The sequence below is a fragment of the Hylobates moloch genome, unplaced genomic scaffold, assembly GCF_009828535.3.
Source record: "Hylobates moloch isolate HMO894 unplaced genomic scaffold, HMol_V3 SCAFFOLD_22, whole genome shotgun sequence".
Lineage (NCBI taxonomy): Eukaryota > Metazoa > Chordata > Mammalia > Primates > Hylobatidae > Hylobates > Hylobates moloch.
The window spans coordinates 25,797,637-25,817,857 of record NW_026652297.1 but is presented as its reverse complement, the minus strand read 5'-3'; positions in this window follow the sequence as shown (position 1 = coordinate 25,817,857).

Sequence of the window (20,221 nt, the reverse complement as noted above, 5' to 3'; positions counted from 1 at the left end):
TAAGAGAATCAGCTCTAAAGAGCTTTTTTGAAGAGTCAGGAGAAGGACCTAATAGTAATCACAGTCTGCATTTGCATGACACAATGTGGTTAATAAATTCCTTAACATGCCCTCTCGTTGGTTTCTCAATGCGATCGTCTGTGGTGGTTGTACAGTAATCCTCATTTGATGGGTGAGGGAACGAGGGCTCTGTAAGGGCCAGTGACTTGCCCAAATCTGGACTCAGCTGTGAGGCTTGGTGCAGAGTTCACACCTTTGGGCTCCAAGTGCTGAGATCCTTTCCCCCTTACTCAGATAAATCAGTGAGAAGAGAAGGGAAGCAAATCTAAGAAAGAATACAAGCATAAGAACAGCACCAAATGGGAGTGATCATAGCCATGTGAGGCCCCCAAGCAAGTTCCCTTCCAACCTGAGCTTACTTAGGCAGTGGGGCTCCTGCCCAGGCTGAGGAAGCCTTGAGGTTTAATATGTGATCAAGTCAGATGAAATATCAAAATGTCAGTGATACCAAGGGGTAAACACACAAAGTCCCAGACTGACTGTCTTCATGCAGTGTCTATAATACCAAGCAAATGGGGAAAACACAAACAGGAATGTGTAAAGGAGCAGAATTTATGTGAATTTCTCATCCATCGTTCAAAATGTTTTACTATGGAAAATTTCAAAAATATGTAAAAGTAAGAATACTTTTATTTTTTAAAATTTTTATTTTGATATAATTGTAGATTCACATGAAGCTATAAGAAGTAACACAGACAGGTGCTGTATAGTCTTCATCCAGGCTCTCCGAAGAGTAACATCTTGCAAAGCTGTAGAATAAAACCAAAATCAGGAAATTAACATTGATATCTAACCACCCAACAGGTTCACCTTGGCTGCTGCCTAGATAGAGCTGTTGTATCAAGACAGGGGAGTTGCCATAGAGAAAGAGTAATTCACACAGAGCTGTCTGTATGGGAGACTGGAGATTTATTATTACTCAGATCAGTCTCCCTGAAAACTCAGGGATCGGGGGTTTTAAGGACAATTTGGTGGGTAGGGGCCAGTGAGTTGGGAGTACTGATTGGTTGGGTCAGAGATGAAATAATAGGCAGTCAAAGCTGTCTTTCTGCACTGAGTCAGGACCTGGGCAGGGGCCACAAGACCAGATGAGGCAGTTTATGGATCTGGGTGGTGCCAGCTGATCTAGCAGGGCCAGCAAAATATCTCAAGCACTGATCTTAGTTTTTTACAATAGAAATGATAACCCCAGGAGCAATTTGGGAAGGGTCAGAATCTTGTAGCCTCCAGCTGCATGACTCCTAGATCATAATTTCTAATCGTGTGCTAATTTGTTAATCCTGCAAAGGCATTCTAGTCTCCGGGAAGGTTTGTTTTGGGAAAGACTGTTTTCCTGTTAGTTTCCAAGTTAAAGTATAATCTAAGTTCCTCTCAAAGTTAGTTCAGCCTACACCCAGGAATGAACAAGAACAGCTTAGAGATTAGAAGGAGGATGAAGCTGGTTATGTCAGATCTTTTTCACTGTAACAATTGTCTCAGCTATAATTTTGCAATGGCAGTTTCAGATATAACCCACCACACTTACTCAGAGGTCACTAGTTTTTTGTATGATCATTTGTGTGTGTGCATGTTAGTTCTATGCAATTTTTTTTTTTTTTTTGAAACGGAGTCTCGCTCTGTCGCCCAGGCTGGAGTGCAGTGGTGCGATCTCGGCTCACTGCAAGCTCTGCCTCCCGGGTTCATGCCATTCTCCTGCCTCAGCCTCTCTGAGTAGCTGAGACTACAGGCGCCCGCCACCACGCCTGGCTAATTTTTTGTATTTTTAGTAGAGACGGGGTTTCACCGTGGTCTCGATCTCCTGACGTCGTGATCCACCCGCCTCGGCTTCCCAAAGTGTGCAATTTATAATGCATATTATTTCTATATACATAGATTTATGTAACCACCACCAGAACCAAGGTACAGAACAGTTCTATCCCAAGGATCCCCTATACCATCCTTTTACATCCACATCAACCTCCCTTGTCCTCCCTAATCCCTGGCAACCACTGATCTATGATCCATCTCTATAATTATAATATTTTAAGAATGTTATATAAATTTACATGTTAATATGTAAATATATACATTATGTAAATGTATTGGTATGTTATATAAAATATTAAAAGTAGATAAAGTAAACTTCAAATAAAACTACTAGAGACAAAGAGGGACATTATATATTAATAAAAGGATCAATCCTTATTTATAAGGAATTCTTTGAAATCAAATCCTTTGAAATCTAATTCCTGGGACTTCCAGGTTTTTATAGTTAACATATTAATTTATTTCTGACTTCAATAAATTGTTAACTTCAAAGTTTTAATAAATTTATATCTTTAAAATAAATAAAAGAATCAATCCACCAGGAAGACATAAAAATCTTAAGTGTGTATGCACCAAACAATAGAGCCTCATGATACATGAAGCAAAAATTTGATAGAAAAGAAAGGAGAAATATAAAAATCTGCAATTATAGTTGAGGATTTCTAGAGAGAATATTAGCAAGGATATAGAAGAAATTAACAACACCTTTTGTAATGCAAACAACCTTTTGTAATGCAAAAAGTATGTAAGACAAGTCTCAATCAATTTAGATGTTTATTTTGCCAAGGTTAAGGACATGCCTGTGACATGGCCTCAGGAGGTCCTGATGACATGTGCCAAAACAGCTTGGTGGTATACATTTCAGGGAGACCTAAGACATCAACCAGTACATTTAAGATATACATTGATTTGGTCCAGAAAGATGGGACAACTTGAAGTGGAGGGTTGGGAGGGATTGGGCTTCTAGATCATGGGTGCATATGTGGATTCAAAAATTTTACAATTGGCAGTTGGTTGAAAGAGTGCATCTAAAGACCTAGAATCCGTTAAAGGGAGTGTCTGGGTTAAAATAAGGGATTGTGGAGACAAAGGTTCTTATTATGTTGATGAAGCCTCCAGGTGTCAAGCTTCAGAAACAATAGATTATAAACGTTTCTTATCAGACTTAAAAAGGTGCCAGACTCTTAGTTAGTCCTCTCTTGGATGAGGGAAAAGACCTGGGAAGGGAAAGGGGTTCTCTATGGAATGTAGATTTTTCCCACAAGAGACAGCTTTGCAGGGCCATTTCAAAATATGTCAAAGAAATATATTTTAGGGTAAAATACTTTGATTTCTTTCAGGGTCAGCTATCTGTCATGTGAATGCCGTACTCATGTCACATCAGAATTTGGTGTCTTATTGCTACAAAAAGCCTTAAGAGCTCTGTTTTAATGTTAATCCTGGTCCATTGTGCCTGAATTTCAAAGGGAAGAGGATATAATGAGGCATGTCAAACCCCAACTTCCCACCATGGCCTGAACTAGTTTTTCAGGTTAACTTTGGAATGCCCTCGGCCAAGAGCAGGGGTCCATTCAGATAGTTGTGGGACTTAGAATTTTATTTTCAGTGTACACAACCATTCAACATGATCTAATTGGTGTATGTAGAACTCTGTCTAACAACAGCAGAATACAGTTGACTCAAACAACATGGTGAACAATTGCACAAGTCAACTTCTACAAGGATTTTTTTTTTCTAAAATACAGTATTCATGGGATGTGAAACCTGTGTATATGCAGGGCTGTCTTTTCTTATATGTCGGTTACACAGGGCTGACTGTAGCACTTGAATATGAATGGATTTTGTTAGCAGAAGTTGGGGATTGGGGAGTAGGTCCTGGAACCAATCCCCAATTTGTATCAAGGGACGACTATAAATTTTTTTCAAGCAACCACGGAAAATTCGTCATGATAAATTATATCCTGGGCCAAAAAAAAGTTAACAATGCTAAAATAATTGAAATCATCAAAGATATTTAACATCATTAGACATTAGGAAAATGCAAATTAAAATCACAATGAGATATCACCACATACATATCAGAGTGACTAACACCAAATACTGGTGATGATGTGGAGAAACTGGATTACTCACACACTTCTGGTAGGAATTTAAAATGACACAGCCACTCTGGAAAATGGTTTTGGCAGTTTCTTTCAATGCTGAACATGTACTTATCATATGACCCATAAATTGCACTCCTGGGCATTTATCCCACAAAATGCCAAACTTATGTTCCTGCAAACACCTGTATAAAAATGTGTATAACATCTTTCTTTATAACAGTCAAAAACTGGAACTGACTTCAATTTTTTTCAGTGGGCAAGTTTAATCAAATTGTGTACATGCCTATCATGGAATACTACTCAGCAATCAAAAGGAACAGACTTTTGATGTGTGCATCACTAGGATGGATTTCAAAAAATATTACACTGAGTGAGTAAAACCAACCTCAAAATGTTAGAGTGTGATTTCATTTATAAAAAATCTCAACTGCTTTTAGGAGGAAATACTAAAAAAGTTTGCTCTAAGCATGCCAACCCATCATGTCCAGCTTTTTATAGGAACCATGGCTCTGAAACAGATGGAATCCACTGCTCCAGCACCTGGCTTGCCCTTCTGTGCCCCCCTTTCATTGTTATTTGGGGGACATTTCCCCTTAAGGTAGAAATGGCTCCGGATCAAAGCCAGTATGTTTCATGCAATTATAAAACAAATTATAGAGTCACAGAATGTTAGAGGGAAAGGACCCTTAGAGATATCTAGTTCAGCAGTTCACAACTTTGGCTGAACGACAGCATCACCTGAGGAGCTTTAAAATAGACTGATGTCTGGGGCCTAACCCCAGAGGTTCCAGTGTAATTAATTTGAGGACGTTTCCAGGCATCACTATTTTTAAAAAGCTCCCCAAGTGATTCTGAAGTGCAGCCAGGTTTGAGAACCACTGACGAATCCAAGCTCCTCATTTTACAGATGAGGAAACTTTAGGCCTCCAGAGGTGAAATATTAGCCCACAGTAGGCCACATGGCCAGACTGTGTTAGAGGTGACTCTTGAATCCCTCCCCATTGTGTGTGTGGGGTGTGGCACTTTCACATTCATTGTCACATCCATCCCCCTTACAAGACTTTGAGGCAAGATTCACAATTATAATTACTTCCATTGTAGAGATAACACAAGTGAGGCACACAGAGAGAAAATGGTGTGCTTAAGATACTGCAGATTGCAACAGAGAAAAACCACAAGTTTGGCCTCAGCTTCTAGCCCAGTAAGAGGACCTAAAAGGAGAGCTGAGCATTCATTTATCAAGATGATGTGATTGAGAGACAAACTACAAACCCAAGCATATGGAGGACTACAGAGCTTTCCAAGGGCACCCTCCTGGACCAATTTCTCTTGCATCTGTTCAACATAACTCATTAAAGTATCCCCAATTTTCATAGATCTTCATCTGTTACTGTCAGCACCTATTGGATCTCCATTTGCACCCAATTTATCTCTGCGTCTTACTGGGCATGAGAACGAACAGCCCCTGCCCTTCTCACTTCTGAGGTTGCTTATTTACAATTGCGTTTTACTGCAAATTGGCCCATTTATTCATTAGTTTTAATGGGTCCCTTTCAATGTCTAGTTACCATCAGAGATGTTACAATCATTCACTGTAGCATCCTGAGTGTCTACGTTTTATTAAATATGGTTTATAACAGTGGGAGTGGGGGTATGGATGTGGAGAGAAGGGCACAAAGAAGGCAAAATGAGGAAGCTAAGCTGGCAACAGACACCGTGGTCCCTTGGGGATCTTGGTGTTTCAGGAGGTCCCTGGCAGTGACTGGTGGAGGGCAAGCAAGTCCAAGGGCTGTCTCTCAGGGATTCTCGCTGAGGCAGAAGATGCCCAAAACATCCAAAGAGAAATGAAAACCAACTCTTGTCTTCATGCCGAGTGCACTTTTTGCCAGTTGTCTTGGTGCCATCACTGCTTGGAAAATAAATGCCTTCATTGTTGTTTCTCAGCTAAATCATTTTACAAGAAGCATCTGTGAAATTTAAGATATGTATCAGAAAATGTCAGTGGTGTTTTTGGTTTATGTGTTACTGCTTTTCTTTCATTCTTTTTATATTTTTTTAATTGTATGTATGTATGTATGTATGTATTTATTTATTTATTTAGAGATAGAGTCTTGCTCTGTCGCCCAGGCTGGAGTGCAGTGGCGTGCTCTCGGCTCACTGCAAGCTCCGCCTCCCTGGTTCACGCCATTCTCCCGCCTCAGCCTCCCGAGTAGCTGGGACTACAGGTGCCCACCACCACGCCCGGCTAATTTTTTCTATTTTTAGTAGAGATGGGGTTTCACCGTGTTAGCCAGGATGGCCTTGATCTCCTGACCTCGTGATCCACCCACCTTGGCCTCCCAAAGTGCTGGGATTACAGGCGTGAGCCACCGCGCCTGGCCTATTTTTTATTTTTTTAAGTTGAAACTGGTTCTTGTCTTTAAGCCAAGTGAAATGGTGTGTAGTATTAAAGAAAGAAAACTTTAGCAGACAATATCTCCCAAATGGCAGCCCATGGTTCTGGAAAAACTTGGCACTTGAGCCACAGCCCTGGGTTTGGATATGGCACTTACTACATTAAGGGCTAATCCTTTGCACTTGAGTTACTGTTATACAGAAAACCCAGTTAAATCACTCAGTGGGAGTTGTATGTGTGCTTTAAATACCAACCTTACAGTAAGATTTTTAAAGTCTGGTTAAAAAGGATAAAGTAAGACTCATGGGATCCTTTTTAGCTGGGCCTAGGCAGAACACAAGGCCAATTCTCCCTCTCAATTTGCAGAGCACTAAGTTTCCTTCACTTCTGGTCCTGATAACTTATTCATCTTTGCACCTTCATAAATATCTGTTCTTTAATCCATCTGCCTGTGCATCCATCCATCCATCTGTCATCCATCCATCCTCCATCCATCCATCCGCCCAGTCATTCTGTGGCCTCCATGTCCCTTTCATTCACAGGAAGCCTTGCATTCGAGGTTTTAGGGACTCATTCCTGTAGCTGGCCACTCTGCTAACCACAACGTAGTTGAAAGCTCCAGCTCTGAAATGACATTGGCTCAGGGCTGTACTGACTTTTGTGGGCCTTAGGCATTTATGTTCATAGACCCTTTTAGTCCATTAAAAACTGTGCGAGTTTGTGTGTGTGTGTAAAATATTTTATAACTATGATGGTATAGATAAAAATATAAACCAGGATGGAGTATATTTATTTTTTTCTGATTAAAAATAACACATTTTGGGGGGCCCCCAAAAGTATTGTGGGCCTTTGCCTTTGTGCTTATAGTAGAAATACAGTCCTAAAGCTGATCTCTGCTCTCATATCCAAACAATACTCCCACTCACCTTTCTAGAAGGGTTGTCTTTGTCTAGCTAGGAGAAACTGCTGAACCTAAAGGTGATTTCAGCTTGAAAACTAAAATGTAATGTATTCTGGGTGAGTAGAGAAATGTCCAGCCTAGGACAATCCCATTGGGAGCCAGAAGCCCGATAAAATATTCATAGAGTGAATGAATGAATGAGTGAATGGTTTAAATAGGACTGTATATCTCACCTTTGCTTCAAGAGAAGATAATTCAAAAATTATAATCAAAGGCTGTGTTTACTTAAAAAATGCCAACTGATGCCAGCTAATCAACCAAGTTTAGAAAATATAGGACATTCACATCCAAAGAAAGGATGGGTGAGCACCTAAGGCCAAATGCCAGATTTTTTTTTTATAGAACCACACAGCAATTTTGTTAGGTTAAAAACAATAATGAGCTAGTGCCACCATTTAATGGATCACCTACAAAATTTAGGCACTTTAAATGCATTATCTTTCACTCTCACCAAGCTAAATATTTTAACTCCATTTTATAGTTGAGAAAAGGGAGGAAGAGTGATTAAGTGACCCGCTCAAGACCAGGGACCCCTATAATGTTGTTGCTGTATGGCCTTGGATAACTTCTTTACCTTGCAGAGTTTTTCCAGGTATTAAGTGCAGCTTGTATGCTACACACTACTAGGCAAATGCAAATAATCTTTGTTGTTTTCAATCGTAATTTAAGAATAAATTAATGGTAATGATTATATTTTTGAAACTTGACTCCCCAAGGCTTTGTGAAATTTCTAAGCAAGTCATAAGCAAAAGAACAAAATTCGGAACTGGAATTCTACCTCACCTGTGGAGGGCCTACCTTACCTTACCTACCTTACCTGTGAAGTGCCTACCTTGCCTTGCCTTACCTATACACCTGTGAAGTGCCACTAAAGAGACCTTGGAAAGAAGACATATTTAGGGTGACCAGCTTCTTCCTGTTTGCCCAGGGCTTTCCAACTTTTAGCTTTGAAAGTCTTATGTCCCTGGAAACCCCTCTGGTGATCCTAGATTTATCTTCCTAACCTGCTCCTGGTTCCTACCGAAAGCAAAATGTGGCTTATTAGGAGGCAGATGCATCGTCCTCACAGCACTATGTATGCTGTATGTAATTGTCCCCTTATTATAGATGAGGAAAGTGAGGCTCAGACAGATGCCCTAGGTGACCCAGCTGTGAAACAGGGATGATCTGAATCCATGTGTCTCGTTCTTAGAGTCACGGTCTTACCTTTACATTGTGCTCTGGGAAAGACCTCCTGGCCTGAGTGGCCTCTGTGCTCAAGTAGTATCTGTCACAGAAGACCCTAGATCGGTTTCCTCTGAAGGGATTCCCAGCAGCAACTATGATACAATCAGGAGGTGGTTAATTTGGTGCAGACAGGACATGGTTAATGTGGCAAAGGGTTTCCAACTGCAGGATGAAGCCATCATGGTCTGTTATTTTGGGGGAGGAGGGTGGGAAGCTTGCCTGGAAGTGGGTGGGAGGGGAAGATGCTTTGGAGCCTGCCTGCCCCGCTTTATTATTAGGTTAATTGAAACCATAAAAGCAAACTCCGATTTGCATTAAAGCCCTGCATAGCAGATGGTGACAAGTTCCGAGGATCATAAAAAGAGGATTGAAAGTTATAAAGCATCTTGGGCTCATCTGTGCCAGAGTGCTAGAGGAAAGGCATTGTGGGAGATGGGCTACACCCCTCTCCAACCCGGGAGTCAGCGCCCGGGACTATATGACCCCAGTCCTGCACCCTGCACCCCCTCCTCGTGTGGCACACGACTTCCCCACCTGGGATAGGTTGTTTTCCCCGGGGCTCACAAGTCCCAGAAATGTCAAATATCTTTCCCTTTGCTCTCTCTTAAAGCATGTTTTCACATCAACTTTCTTTGGGAAAAACAAGGTTTGCCTTTAGTGCCCTCTTTACTCACGGGTATGAGTCAGTTGGCGCTGCTATAAAAAATACCGGGGACTGGGTGGCTTCAACAATGTGCATGCACTTCCTGCAGTTCTAGAGGCTGGAAGGTCTAAGATCCAGGTGCCAGCTGATTCTAGTCCTGGTTGAGGGTTCTCTACCTTGTTTGCAGATGGCCACCTTCTCGCTGTGTCCTTACATGGCAGAAGGGGTGAAGGATCTCTCTAGAATCCTTTTTTTGAAGGCACTAATCCCATTTATGAGGGCACCACCCTCATGGCTTAACAATGTCCCAGAGGCCCCACCTCCAAATACCCTCACACGAGAGATTAGGGCTTCAACATATAAATATGAATATTCAACTTATAGATATGAAAATTCAACCTATGAATTTTGGAATGGGAAACAAATATTCAGTCCATAGCACCATCTTTCTTTCAACCTAGTACTATTCTTGCCCCCCATCCCCAACAATGTCCAGTTTGTCATTCTCCCCTAAATAACTTTCCTTGGGAGGTCTCAGGCTCCTAACATACCTTTTCTGTCTTAGTTTGTGCTGCTGTAACGAGGTGCCATAGACTGGGTGGCTTATAAACAACAGAAACTTATGTCTTATAGTTCTTTCTCCTTTCAACCTAGTACTGTTCTTGCCCCCCATCCCCAACAGTGTCCAGTTTGTCATTCTCCCCTAAATACCTTTCCTTGGGAGGTTTCAGGCTCCTAACATACCTTTTCTGTCTTAGTTTGTGCTGCTGTAACAAAGTGCCATAGACTGGGTGGCTTATAAACAACAGAAACTTATGTCTTATAGTTCTGGAGGCTGAAAGTCCTAGATCAAGGATCCAGCATGATAGGACTTTGGTGGGTCTTCTTTCAGGTTGCAGACTGCCTACTTTTCATTGTAGGCTCACATGACAGAGCATAGAGAGGAGAAGCAAGTTCTCCTGTGCCTCTTATAAGGGCACTAATCTCAATCAGGAGGGCTCTATCCTCATGACCTCATCTAAGACTTCTTACCTCCCAAAGCCCCACCTGCAAATATCATCACACTGGGGTAATCCCCAGTTTTGACAATGAATTTTGAGAGGGCACAAACATTCAGTGTATCACGTCTTTCTTTTTCCTTGTCCACTGAATCTGCCACTTCTCTCTGCCACTTCTCTTTGCCCATTCTCTCCCAGAAGAATGGAACCTAATGAAGTGATTCACATTCTCTGTTTATGGTGAGTACTTCTCTGTGATATTCCCACCCTTCCCCAACCCCCTCCTCACTTTCAGTAATCGAGAAAACAATTATTTAGACAAGAAGCTCTAAAGATCTCAATGCTGCCAGTGATCCTCCCACCCATCTCAGAGAAGAGGACCCCTGCTCTGCCACACCTCACACCTCATCCCAACTTGTCACATGCCCTCTGAACTTGGCTCTGTCAGTTACTTTCTTTCTCCTGCATCTTTGAACTTTTCTGTCTCCTCTGGTCTTTCTCTGTGTAGGCACTGTCCTAGAAATAAGTCCCCACCCTGTCCCAGCTCCCTCTTATCTGATCGTCACCACAGCCTCTAGCCTTTCCATGGAGTGGTTTTTGTCTACTGCCTCTGCTTTTCTGTTTCCATCCCTGCCATGTCACTAAAATGCCATCCGCTTTGCCCCCTCTCAACCTCCATGGGGCTATTTGGACAGCCCTTATCTGCTTGTTGACCTGCAGACACTTTCTGTAGAAGGTCAAATGTTCCATATGCCTTCAAAGTGTATCAATAAAGACTATTTCTCCCCCCACCACCCATACATGTGATTGGAGATCTTACAGGACTTTGTATGCACCTCTATAATTCAACAACAAAAAAAGTGCTATCATGGTTACTAAAGTGTGGTTCTATCCTCTAGGATGTTGTGTTCTTGAAGGCAAGGGACCCTACCCTGGTCACCCTTGTATTTAGTTCTGGTAAGACAGGCATTCAGAAAATGTGTTGTTACTTAATGAAGGGAAGATCAGAAGAATGGCATTTCCATGGTAATTTCCTGCTGATCCCTACATAGGGAGTCTGAACAAAATCTTCGTGCCAAGCCCTTGCCATCATGTCATTGTAAGGTCGTCTTCACCAACCTGTGATTTAATGGGTCACATCTTTAAGCCACAGTACAAACTGAGTTTTCTAAGATGTGAAAGGAAGGAAAGGCAAGAGTAGACATTCATCAATCTTGTACTGTGTAGGAGCCACCGTACAAGTCACTCTGTATGTATTTACTCAGGCAATCACTGATAGACAAATGTTTTAAGCCATATTATTTTAGAGATGAGGAAATAGAGGCCAAGGAAGGTTAAGCAATTTGGACATTGGGGACAGAGATAAAACAAGACTGGCTATGTGTGCATAATTGTTGAAACTAGGTGATGGGCACATGGGGGTTTGTATTAATCAGGGTTCTCTATAGGTACAGAACTAATAAGATAGATGTATATATGAAATGGAGTTTATTAAGGAGTATTGACCCACAAGATTACAAGGTGAATTCCCACAATAGATCATCTGCAAGCTGAGAAGCAAGGAAGCCAGTCTGAGTTTCAAAACCTCAAAAGTGGGGAAGCCGACTGTGTAGCCTTTGGTCTGTGGCCAAAGGCCTGAGAGCCCCTGGCAAACCACTGGTGTAGTCTTAAGAGTCTAAAAGCTGAAGAACTTGGAGTCTGATGTTCAGGGGCAGGAAGCATCCAGCACGGGAAAAAGATAGAGGCCAGAAGACTTAGCCAGTCTCATCTTTCCACCTTCTGTCTGCTTTTATTCTGGCCTTGCTGGCAGCCTATTAGATTGTGCCCACCCAGATTGAGGGTGGGTCTACCTCTCCCAGTCCACTGACTGAAATGTTGATCTCCTTGGGCAGCACCTTCACAGACACACCCAGGAACAATACTTTGCATCCTTCAACTCGATCAAGTTGACACTTAATATTAACCATCACAGGATTTATTATACTATTCCCTATTTTTAAATATGTTTCAGTTCTATAGTAAAGTGAGGAAAAAAGCTGTTCACTGTCACTCAGCTAGTGTATTAGTTACCTATTTCTGCATGACAAATTACCCCAAAGCTCAGCAGCTTAAAACACTGCACTTTTATTATCTCACTGTTTCTGTGGATCAGAAATCTGGGCTCAGCATGTTCAGGGTCTCTCACAGGCTGCATTCAGGGTCCTGGCTGGGGCTGCAGTCATCTCCAGGTTCAGTTGGGGTGGTGAGGATCAGCTTGTAAACTCATGCATGTCAGGGCCTCCCTGGCTTTTGTCCAGAGATATCAGTTATTTGCCCCATGGTCATTGCCATAATATTACAGCATAGCAGCTAACTTCCTCTAACGTGGGGGCTCTTACAGACAAGGAAACAGAGTGCCTGAGATAAAAGCCACAGCTTTTTTATAACCTAATCTTGGAAGTAACACCTCATTACTCTACTGCATTCCACCCATTAAAGCAAGTTAAGGGAAAGTCTACACTCCAGGGGAAGGGGCTACAGATGGGTGTGAATACCAATGGGGGCCCTCTTAGAGGCTGCCTATCAGAGCACCAGAGCTAGGAAGTGCCTTCACTAGCCTTTAAACTTTCTTCCATTTAACACCGAATTATGTGTTTTTCTACTGCTCTCAGCGCCCTCATGGATTCACCATTGACAGGTAACACTTCATTTCCAATTAGCTTATCAAGTTGACCCAGCAGAGTGCAGGTCTGTTTTCTGAGTGTGACTTGGAATTTGGTTCTGGTTGGAAACAGGGCTCCAGCATCACCTGACTCTAGAGGAGCATCACTTGACTCTAGAGGAGCATCATCGCCACTTGAGAAATGGAAAGTACCAGATGAGAAGCATGAAAGCTGCCTCTGAGAAGTGGTCCAGTGGGAGCTCTGGGCGTCAGAGTGTAGGAAGAGAAGCTTTTGACAGGGGTATCCAGTGAGGGAAGAAAACTGCATTATCTTTTTACCATCAGCCCCCAGCAGACTGTCTAGTAGCTGGTGCTTCCACGTTTGTGGAGCAAACACAAATGCATAAAATGAGATAGGGGTGTAGGTATGTTAGAAAAGGAGGTGGAGCCCATTGGGAGCAGACCAAAGTCTGACCCACACTGAAGGTGTGGCCCTGGTGGGCCAGATCCATGGGAGGGGGCAGGAATCCTTCCCCAAGGGCAGGCCCCTGCAGGAACTAGTGCAGGCTGAGCAGCTTCCCAGGGTCCCTGACCATTCATTCATGGTTTCCTGTGTCTCCAGAGATGTCAGTCATTGACCCTGGGACCCAGCTCTGGGCCCTGCCAACATGACCAGCAGAGGGCTTTCTACCAGAGTTTGCAGTGTGTGTGCCTCATAGCCCCAGGGTTTGTAGAGGTGACTCAGGTGCTGCTGGAGTCACCCCTACAAAGGGAAGTCGAAAGACAGGTCTCTGGACTCCCAACTTCTGCTCCCACAGTGGCATGGTTTTGTGAGTTGGTTGAGAGCATGGGGATACCTGAGCTTACAGGCTTTCTTCTTTGAGCCTGCATGGTTTTCAAATTTCATCTCCATTACTAACAAGCTGTGTGACTGGGGCCAAGTGATGTAACCTCTTTGTTCCTCCCTTACTGGTCTATAAAACAGGAATGGTAATATATTACTTAGGCTTTGTGCATATGAAATAATTTAATTCATGTAAAACACTTAGAAATCAAATGTTAGCATAAAAATTATAACATTATTATTATTATTATTATTATTATCATCATCATATAGATGGTTTGCTTTCTCGGGTTGTGTTTTGCCTGTGGGTTGGAATGACAGGCATCTTGACCCTTCTCAGCAAAGCTTTGAAACCCTCCCAACCCAGAGGAGCCCCAGGAAAGTGGCACTTTTTGCTTGCATCTCAGAGAGATGAGAGGCAGGCACAATTCCAATCCCAGGAGGCACTGGGGCTGGAGAAGGGGGATGGATTTCTTCTAGTTTTTGTTGTTGTTTTAATTTCCAAAAGCATTTCTCCAAGGTTTGGGGGAGGCTGCGGAGCGCGGGGAAGTCTGAGCACCCAGGAGCCTGTGCGGCTGTGATTAGATGGCTTAGGCCCAGCAGCAGCAGCTGTTAATCCTGACTATTAATTAGAAGATATGGGGAGAGAATACCAGCCTGCAAGCTCAGTTAAGCCTGAGCAGCAGTCTGCCTTCTTCTGCAGTGTAATTCCCTTTGAGACTTGGGAAAGCATGGGCCCCTAGAGAAGAACCAGGAGGGCCGGCACAGGCAGATACCTGCCATCAAAGGCCCAGATGTCTCTGCTCCCAGAAGTTGCCAGCTTTTCTGGGGGGACAGCACTTTACAGTTTCCTAAGCCCATTCAAATGTGCTTCAAAGGCACCTGTCTTTATTCCTATTTGGAAGGCCAGTAGGGGAGCCTTGGAGAGCCTGCGGGAAATGCAACAATGAGTGTAGCGGTCAGGGCTCTCCACATGCCTTCACTTCCATGTCTTGCTCTCCATGAGGACCTAGGAGGAGAACTGCTGGTGCTTCCCTGGCTTGGAAATCAAAGCCTCTAGGACCCGCCGATGACTTTGCAGGTCATTGTGTTTGACCTGATGTCCTTCTTCTTGCTGGCAGGAATGGAGCTGGCCATGCCTAGAGGGAGCAGTTTTGTCTCCCAGCTCTAGAGGTTGCTTTCCAAATTCCACAGCCTGGTCCTCAAGATTCCCTAAACTTACCTCCTGAGGTTCCCCACTGCCTCCAGTGACCCTGTACCTGGACCTATCTCCCTACAGTTTATAGAGAACCCTAGTCCTGATCGCATCCCGTCTTCAGCACCACCATGAGAGAAGTCACGCTAGGAATTCAAGTCTCTGATTCTAAAGATGGGAAAGCTCAAGGGGTGACACTGCTCAGGTCAGTTCGTCAGAATAAGAGCAGGGAGCAGGCTTGAGACGCATGTCTGCTGATTCTTTTGTTTGATCCTGAGCATAGGTATCTCCATTTCCATACTTTCCCTCCAGTGACTCCTTGGCCTGAATGGTTTTCCTCACTCCCCTCACCCTATAGACATCCTCTGTTCATTCAGGACCTAACTCAAGTCTTTTTTTCCGAAAGGTCTTCCCCAACTACATGATGTCCATTTATCTTCCTTTCTCCTGAACTCTCTTGAACATCATTGATACCATGGGCACATTCTGCACAAGGAGAGGATGTGTCTGGGCACCAGTTCCTGGTTGAGGGAGGGAACATGGAAATGAAATGGAATGCTGGGGCTCCAGTCCTGGGTTTCATTTCTGCCCAGCTCTGTAACCTGGATCAAGCTCTCCACTCCACCGGTCCTGTTTTCCCATCTATGAAATAAGCAGATTTGTCTGTGGTGGGGGATGACTGAGAGTCAGGGATGTAGGTGAAGGAGGTATAGGAGAAGGTATGCAAAACTGCTGATTTCTAGGATTACATTGTCTCTGAGGTGAGTTAAAACAACTGCTGAGAACTGATACAGCTAGAGCTGGGCTTTCTTTTCTACCTTCTCCTTTCCCATCTTATCAGAAAGGGCTTCATGGAGTTGCCCAGGGAGAATGCAGCAACGGCCAGGACTGAAAGTCCAGAATGTGAACTTTGAAAACAGAACATCCAGGCTGAAACTCTGGCGATGGTGATGATGATGATGATCTCAAAAAATGTTTGAATATTCATCATATAGTAAATTTTATGTTAAGGCTTTACGTGCATAATCCTAACTACCCTTCACAGAAAAACAGGAACTGTTTTATTTGTTTTACAAGTAAGGAAACAGAGGCTTACAGAGGTTAAATAATTTACCATTCTGCTAGCAGGCAGCATTTTGGGTTTTTAATTCACATTTTGTAATTACTAGTGCTTGCACTTACTGAAAAGTTACACAATCTCTTGAAGACTCAGTTTCCTCCCTGAAAAAATGGAAATAAAAATATGTACATGTTTATTATTGATGCTTTGTCTAAGTAATATCACATGTGACATGCTTACTGTTGTACCTGGTCCATTTCAGGGTCTCAGTCACAGGTAGCTTCCTTCCTTACTCAATGAGATGTGTATGGCTTCATAGGGAAGTGGTGCAGTGCCATAAAGCACCTTGCACTCTGGCCATTTGGGGATCAATCTCCATCAGTTATTCTCTGTCCCATCTACACAGTTCTACATTAAATAGAAAAGCATTTACAGATGATCTAGCTCAAATATCTCACTTAACAGATGAGAAAACTGAGATCCAAAAAAGCCAGGGGTCTGCTTAAGATAGCATGGCCTGTTGTAGACACAGAAGGAATTTATACCCATGCCTCGTCCCCTCCAGGCAAGGTTCTTTCAGTAATCATCACATTAGATGCATTACACATCAAATTGACCACATCTTTTTGCTGTTTTAAACTTTTTATTTTGGGATTATTATAGAGTGACATGCAGTTGCAAGAACTAATACAGAGATTCCCTTTACTCAGTTTCCTCGAATGATAACATTGCGTGTAACTATAGTACATAGCACAACCAGGGTATTGACATTGGTACAGGCAGAATACAGAGTCTTTGCATCACCCCAATGATCCATCATGCCTTTGTATAGACACACTCACTTCCTTCTAATGACCCTCTCTTAACTCCTGGCAACCACTAATCTGTTCTCCATTTCCATAATGTTTTTCAAGAATGTTCCATAATGAGGTAACCTTTTTTGACTCAACAGAATTCTTTGGAAATTCATTCAGATTGTTGTGTGTATTAATGGTTTGTTCCTTTCTATTGCTGAGGAGTATTTCATGATATGTATGTACCACAGTTTGTTTAAGCAATCATTTGCAGATGTCTCTCACATCTGTGTTGTTTCCAGTTATTGACTATTATGGCTACGGCTGCTATGAACATTCATGTACAAGTTTTTGTGTCAACAGAAGTCTTCATTTCTTTGGGATAAATGTCCAGGAGTATGGTAGTTGCATGTTTACTTTTATTTTAAGAAACTGCCTAAATATTTCCCAGAGTGGTTGTATATTACTTTATATACTCTCATTACCAATGTGTGCATAATCCAGTTTCTCTGTGTCATGGTCAACACTTGGTGGTGTCTCTATTTTTCACTTTAGCCATTCTGTTAGGTATCTAGTGATGTCTCATTGTGGTTTTAATTTTTATTCCCCATTGCCTAATGATGTTGAACATCTCATGTGGTTGTTTGTGGTTGTTTGCAACCTGTATACTTTCTTTGGTGAAATGTTTCTTCATGACTTTTTTTTTTTTGAGACTGAGTCTCACTCTCACCCAGGCTGGAGTGCAGTGGTGCAATCTCAGCTCACTGCAACCTCCATTTCCAGGGTTCAAGCCATTATCCTGCCTCAGCCTCCTGAGTAGCTGTGATTACAGTTGTATGAAACCAAGTCCAGCTAATTTTTGTGTTTTTAGTAGAGACAGGGTTTCACCATGTTGGCCAGGCTGGTCTTGGACTCCTGACCTCGGGTGATCCACCTGCCTTGGCCTCCCAAAGTGCGGGGATTACAGGTGTGAGCCAAGGTGCCTGGCCTATGACTTTTGCCCATTTTGTAATTGGATTTTATTTTTTTACCATGGAGTTTTGAGATGTTTTCATATAATGTAGACATCCATTGTTGGAAGTGTGGTTTGCAAATATTCTTGTCCAGTCACTAGCCCATATTTTTGTTGTATTAACAGGGCATATTGCAGAGCAAAAGCTTTTCACTTTAATAATGCTCGATTTATTATTATTTTTTGCCTATGGAAGTCCAATTTTTCTAGCACCATTTGTTGAAAAGGCTATAATTCCTCCACTGAATTGCTCTTGTATTTTCATCAAAAATCAATTGGCTTTATCTGGGTAGGTCTATTTCTGCATTCTGTATTCTGTTTCATTTACTTATACATCTATTCTGCCACAAGTCTTAGTTACTACAGCTATATAAAAATTCTTGAAATTGAGTAGACTAATTTCTTCCCATGCTCAAAATTGTTTTAGTTATTCAAGCTCTTCTGTCTTTCCTTATAAATCTTAGAATAATCTTAACTACAACTACAAAAATCTTGCTAGGATTTTGATAGGAATTGAATTAAACCTGTATATCATTTTGCAGAGGATTAATATCCTTACATTGTGAAGTCTTCTGACCCATGAACATTGTATGTCCTTATTTATTTAGATCTCCTTTGATTTCTTTCATCAGCATTTTGTTGTTTTCAGCATACAAGTCTTCAACATTATTGGCTAGATTTACACTTAAGGGCTTCATGTTTTCTGAGAGATTGTAAATGATGTTGCATTTTTAATTTTGTTCATGTGTTTATTGCTAGTATATGAAATATAATTGATGTGTGTTTATCTTGTATTCTGGGACCTTCTGTAAGACTTTCTGTCATTGTTTTGAAGGGGGAATTGGGAATTACTGTGTAGATAGTCGTGTCATCTGCAAATAGGGTCAGTCTTTTCCCCTAAGATGGGGAACAAGATAAAAATGTCTTCTCTCACCATTCTTGTTTGACATAATGCTAGATGTTCTAGCCAGTACAGTAAGGTAAGAAAAAACAAGACATACAGATTAGAAAGGAAGAAATAAAACTGACCTCATTTGCAGATGTCAGTCTTTCACCACTAATATAATGTTACCTGTGGATTTTTGTAGATACTGATCATGAAGTTGAGAAAGTCTCCTTCTATTCCTATTTTTCTGAGAAATTTTATCAGATGGTTTTATTAAAATATTCTATTAAATTCTTTTTCTGCATTGATTTATGTGATAATATGATTTTTCTTCTTTATCTGGCTAATAATGTAGTTCCTTTTTAGCTGGCTTAGAAGGCTAGTTCAAAGTACTGAACCAGTCTTGTATCCTTGAAATAAACCCCACTTGGCCATGGTGTAGCATTAACTTTTTATATTGCTGAACTCTATATGCTAATATTTTGATAGGAATTTTTTGTCAATATTTCTAAAAGATATTATTCTATAGTTCTCTCTCTCTTTCTTGTACTGTTTTTGTATGGTTTTGCTATCAGGATAAAACTGTCCTCATAAAATTAATTGGGATGACTCCCCCTCACTGTTTGACTCCTGTTTTCTGGAAAATATTTTGTAGAATTTATGTTAATTCTTTCTTAAATATTTGCTAGAATATTTTAATAAAACCACCTAGGCCTAGAGATTTTATTTTTAAGAGTTTTTAAATTAAGAATTTGATTTATTTAATAGTTATAGGATATTCAGATTTCCTATTTCTTATTAGATGAGTAGTGGTAATTTGCGTTTTTACAGGAGTCAGTCAGTTTCATCTAAATTATCAAAATAATGTGTGTAGAGTTGGACACAGTATTTCTGTATTATTTTCTGAGGTCTGCAGAGTCTATAGTGATAGCCCATGTTTCACTCCTGATATTGACACTGAGTCTTCACTCTTTTTTGTCAGTCAAGCTAGAGGTTTGTCAATTTTATTCATTTTGTCAAAGAATCACTTCTTTATTTTATTGATTTTTCTTATTTTTTTCGTTTTTATTGATTTCTACTCTTTGTTATTTCATTTTCTTCTGCTTGCTTTGGATTTCTTTTGCTCTTCCTTTTCTAAGTTCTTATGGTGGGAGCTTAAATGATAGATTTGAGAGCTTTCTTCTTTGCCAAAATACATATTTAGTGCCATAAATTTCCTCTCAGAACTGCTTTAGTTATGTACCAAAAGTTTTGGTATGTTGTATTTTGATATTCATTTAGCTCAACATGTTTTTTCAATTTCATGTGACAGTTCCTCTTTGACTCATGGTTTACTTAAAAGTGCATTGTTTAGAAAACTGGAGGAATCACATTACCTGACTTCAAATTGTACTACAGAGCTGTAGTAACCCAAACAGCATGGTACTGGACCAGTGGAACAGAACAGAAAATCGAGAAACAAATCCACAAACCTACAGTGAATTCAGTTTTGAAAAAAGGTGCCAAGAATATACACTGGGGAAAAGAAAGGCTCTTCAATAAACAGTGCTGGGAAAACTGGATATCTACATGCAGAAGAATGAAACTAGACTCC